This window comes from Ochotona princeps, chromosome 9 (assembly GCF_030435755.1).
Source record: "Ochotona princeps isolate mOchPri1 chromosome 9, mOchPri1.hap1, whole genome shotgun sequence".
NCBI lineage: Eukaryota > Metazoa > Chordata > Mammalia > Lagomorpha > Ochotonidae > Ochotona > Ochotona princeps.
In genome coordinates, this window is record NC_080840.1 from 46,571,765 (window position 1) to 46,577,196 (window position 5,432).

Below are 5,432 nucleotides of genomic sequence, written 5' to 3' on the forward strand. Positions count from 1 at the left end.
CTGGAGGGCTGGAGAAGGCCAGCTGAGGCAGGACTGCTCTGGGGACTCAAAAAAGACCACGGGGGTGATTTGCAGGATTACGAAGGACACATTTAGCGGCACATGGCCAGATGAGCGGGAAAGGGCGTGTGGGTTTCTCCTCTGTCCATCTTGGCTGTGGATCCACGAAAGACCCGGAGTCCACCTTCCCATTTTTCTGGTGGGTAAATGAGAGGAGGATGTACCCTGCCAAATATTGCCATTGGAGCTTTCCAACTTGGCGTCTTGCAACTTCGGGTCTCCGGATGGCTGGGATAGTTTGTCTTCTCTTGGCTGCTATTCAACACTTACCCTGGGGACCAGTGTCCTCGGTGGAAAAACCAGATAGAAGCGAGGGATAACTGCCTTACGTGGAGAGAGTGGCCCTGTACCGCAGGGCCCAAGAGTCCACAAGGTTCTAGAATGGAGGCTGCAAGTTCTTGGCCTGTCCTGCTTGTCCTGGGAGCCAGAGAGTATCCTATACTAACACAAGTGGGTTGCAAGCTAACTCTGGCAACTTGACCAAAGCTTTGTCTCTTCCCCTGCTGCAGTGGACAGTGCCGCCAAATACAAACAGACACTTGGGGCATGGGCGGGGGCTATGAAGTCTGGAAGAGCTGATCAAATCTACATCACTGGACATCTCCTCTGCGTGGGGGTCTTTTTCTTTCTTTCCAGGACTCTTTTGTTAAACATTGCTTTTTATTCTTTACATCCTCTTTCTCTCAAGTCATTTCTTTCCTTTGTTCCAGTTAATATTTTTCTAAATAGCGAAAATAAGGCTGTGCTTCTTCCACACTGACACAGTGCACTTTGGAAGAGCGATCAGTAAGAAAAAGAATTCTTTTCCATACCCAGAATAAAGTACAAACTAACAGATGTACTCACTCTCATAATAAACATGTTTGTGATAAAAGGTAAATAAAGTTTTGTGGCTTTTAATATCCACTTCAAAAATCCAATTGTAAATGCTAAAATGTGGCCATATGTGTTTTCCTTCATAATAATAATTTCAAATATTTGGGTTCAAATTAAACATTATTTTAAAAATTTATTTTTATTTCAAAGTGAGATTTACAGAGAGAAGGAAAGACAGAGAAAGATCTTCCTCCACTGGTTCACTCCCCAAGTGGCCACAACAGCTGGAGTTGAGCCAATCTGAAGCCAGGAGCTTCTTTCAGGTCTCCCGTGTGGGTGCAGAGTCCCAAACTCTTGGGCCGTCCTTGACTGCCTTCCCAGGCCACAAGCAGGGACCTGAATGGGAAGTGGAGCATACAATATTCAAACCAGCATCCATATGGGATCCCTGGCACATGCAAGGCGAGGACTCTAGCCATTAGGCTACCGTGCCAGTCCCAAATTGAACTTTTTTTAAGCATAAATGCCATCAATTCAATGTTTACTAACAACTTAGGACATCATGTCCAAGCTAGATTTTTTAGAAACTTTGTAAGCATCATATTTGATTTCTGCCTGAGGATCCTGTGAATAACAGGAAGATGAAACACAGAGGTTCAAGGCTAGACAATGTTTCAACCAACGTCCTGACACCAAGAACATAATCAAGTCTCCCCCTTTGCTCCCCATTACAAATATTCTTTACTGTCTTCACAGAAAATCCCAATGTCTGGGACCTGTACATGCCACCACTCAATCAACGATCTGGTTTCTTCCATATGACGTATAGGAAATCAAGCCAGTGTGTGCATGGCATGGTATAAAGGGGAGCAGAAGTTGTTGGAAACAAACCTGTCAGCCCAATCACTGAGACAAACAAATAGACTTGGACAGTCATCTCAGTATAACCAAACAAATGCTGTGTGTATATAATGTTCTTCCCAAGGTCTACCACATATTTCTAGGAAAACTTAGGAAGGGCTGATTAAGTAAACCTCAGAATAAAGTATAATTTGTGAAATAAATGGAGAGGCGTTGTATTACTTTTCAGTCCCTAAGACATTCAAGTCCATATAGTGAGTGAATTTACTCATTCATTCATTCATTTGTGTCATCAATGAAGCAAAGCAGGTAGCTGTGCAAAGTTCATGCTCTGCAGAGTGTGCCTGTTTGAAATGAGAGTACACAAACAAATAATACAATTTACACTTTAGATGAGTTTATAGTCTTCTAATCTCCAACTTAAAAAAAAATAGTATACTTACTTGAATGATACAATGTCAGAGAGAAAGAAAGAGACAGAGATTCTCATTTGCTCCTCCACCCTCCAGGTTTCCCCAACAACCAGAATTGCACCATGTCAAGGGTCTGCCGTGTGGGTGACATGGACCGAAGCACTCGGGAATTCATCAACTGCCTTCCTAGGCACATTGGCACAAAGTGGAGCTGTACATGAGTAGGTTGGATTTGAACTTGCATTCTTTATGAGATGAGGGTGACTGAAGTGCAGTTTAATTTGGAGCACCACACCTCCTACCCTTCTTCTCCAGGCTTAACTGATTCATGGAGTCATTTACATAATTATTTTTAAAGTTTTATTTATTTTTATTGGCAAGACAGACTTACAGAATGATGGAAAAACAGAGAGGAAGATCTTCAATCTGTTGGTTCACTCCCTAAGTAGCCGCAACAGTTGGTGCTGTGCCAATCTGAAGCCAAGAGCCAGGAGTTTTTTCTGGGTTTCCCCAAGCAGGTGCAGAGTCCTAAGATTTTGAGTTGTCCTTGACTGCTTTCGCAGGCCACAGGCAGGGAGCTGGAAGAGAAGTGGAGCAGCTAGGATATATACTGGTGCCCATATGGAATCCCAGCATGTGCAAGGCAAGGACTTTAGCCACTGGGCTACCACACCTGGCCCGATTTATGTAGTTATACCTGGGTTCCACCTTCACAGATTCCATTCATTCTGGATAGTGTCTGGTCACAACAATTTTAATTGGTTTTAATTTTCAGGAAAGATTAAGAGGTACTGGTTCATAAAGAAAGATAAAATGAGCAAAAAGAAAAACAATATCATGAAATTTTAATAAACAGGCCAGACTGTCATTTTGTGCTGATGCTAACGAGGGTACAGGGAAGATCATCACACCCACAGTGCCATTGTCTGCTGTGCTCTTTGAGAGAAGGAGTTTGACAATTCCACCCCTGGCCTTTTTTTAAATATAGGTGTGGATTAGGATTTATTGGGAATTTCACATTTTTTTCTTTAAGTTTTATTGATTGATTTGAAAGGTGGATGTTACAGAGAGAGAAGGAAAGATGGGATAATGTCTTCCATGTGCTCGTAACTCCCCAAATGGCTGCAATGGCTGTAGCTGAACTTATTCAAAGCTGGGAGCCAGGAATTTGTTTTGGGTCTCTCCCACAGGTGCAGGGTTCCAGGGACTTGGGCCATCCTCTGCTGCTTTCCCAGGCTATGTATAAACAGAGAGATGGATCAAAAGTGGAACAGCCTGGACTGGAACTGGCTTCCATATGTTATGCCAGCTCCACAGGATGGAGGAGTAGCTTGCTGCACCATTGTAGTAAACTCTCCATATTCTAGTTAGCAAAAGCCCTGTGTCTGTGAATCGAGCATGTCTGCACTAGCACTAATGTATTAACATGAAGACTCACAAATTGAGAATACCTAGACTGGTCCTACTTTTTTTATATTGAATATTGCCGTCTCATTTAATGTTATAAATTTCATTGCAAAAAAACCCAAAAATGACAAACAATCCCTTTTTGTGTTGTTCCCTCAAGAGTGGTCATCTTACCTATAGTTTCCAAAACTGTTGTGCTTTCAAATTTGTAGTTGTTTTCATTAAACACACATTGTGTTTAGGGATTCTTTGTATACTGTGGTTAAGTCCTAAATCTTGCAGTAAATGTCTCTAAGTCACATTCACAGAATGTATTACTTTGAGGCAAATATCTGCTAGACAGCGAATCCTATCTGTGATTTAGGAGAGTCTCATAAAGACCACTCAACAAAAAATTGCACTTCCTGACAAGTGTTTTTTGGTTAGATTTTTGAGTTTTTCTTCCAAAGGTGCAGGCCTTCTCTAGATTGACTATGCTGATGAAATTGAATTCGGAGGAATTTATTTTGAAATACCCAATATTAAAACTAAAATCATGTTACATAATAAAACTATTATTCAGCAACTCTATCACTATTTTAATTATAGTTGAAGCCACAATGTTTAATTGAAGAAAATCTCATTCATTGGCACTTCTGAGTCACCTTACATCATGAGGCATTTTTATGTATGTAGTTCCAATGAGATTTTGGGGTAAAAAAGCTGTTTGTTCATTTAGAAGGTAACTGACACTGAGTTCTATGTGTTTTAGAGAGTATATATACATATATTTATATATCACATGTACACATGAATGTTATCTCAAAATCATTGATATTTATGTATGTATGAATATCATTAATGATTTGTATACATACATATATTCTTTATTTATATAACATTTTTATGGTGTGTGATTAGTCATTAATGATTAATGATATGTATATGCACAACTACATACATACATGTGTATGGATCATCCTTGCACAGGGGCCATGCTAATCTTCTCTGTATCATTCCAATTTTAGTGTATGTGCTGCCAAAGCGAGCACCATATGTACATATCATTAACGATTTTGAAGGAAAATCCTTACATTGTCTCAAATTACCAGTTAGGAATTATTGGTGTACAGGGTCATTCAATATTTTGTTGAAATAATCTTAATATAAAATAGAATAATACACAATAAATACAATCATACAATGAAAGAACCTAGAGTGCTGAAGTCTATTTCCCAGGGAAACTAGTGAAAAATGACTGGATTGTAAGTCTTTCAGCCAGAAAATAAAGGATTTTAGAATGATGAGAAAAGTTTGAAGGAAATGACACAGGGTGCACAGATACCTCACATGGTACTAAATGACTCATAAAATGCAGTACTTTTTTCCTTTTTTTTTACAAATATATTGGAAGGGAGCCATGCTTGCACATCTCACCACTGAGTGTGATACAGTACTTTGATCTTCAACAATATACAACATTTGTGGCATAATAACTGTAATAGGACTATTCAGCTATTTTACATGGCAATAATCCAGTCCTCTCTCATCAGGATAAACTGTGAAGACAAATCCTTTCAAAATCGGAATTAGTTCCTTGTAGAGGAGTGAGGCTACAATTATCCTTTAAATAGGAGCAGCTGCATCATGGGATCGGCTGGAGCATAGCAGTGAAGTGTTTTTCCAATGCAATTAACTGGATTTTTTTAAAATGCAAACTAATAATCTATAAAAAGTCAATTGGAAGGTGAGGAGGTGTGGAATTTCTGAGATGAAAGGAACAATCATTATGCTTACCTGAGTTGATGTTCCTGCCTTAGTAAATGCTATTTGGGGGAAAATGGACAATCAAGGCTCATATTTTTCTGTGAAATGGTGGCCTCAACAGGAACCAGA

The 5,432-nt window shown here is 39.7% G+C and overlaps 1 non-coding gene across 1 annotated transcript; it reads right to left on the reverse strand.

Annotated features, from left to right (window-relative positions):
- Positions 1-4,481: 4,481 nt before the first annotated feature.
- Positions 4,482-4,588, reverse strand: LOC118757535 (U6 spliceosomal RNA). Its single transcript, XR_004995247.1, has one exon. It is a non-coding gene; the product is annotated as a U6 spliceosomal RNA (small nuclear RNA).
- Positions 4,589-5,432: the final 844 nt, after the last annotated feature.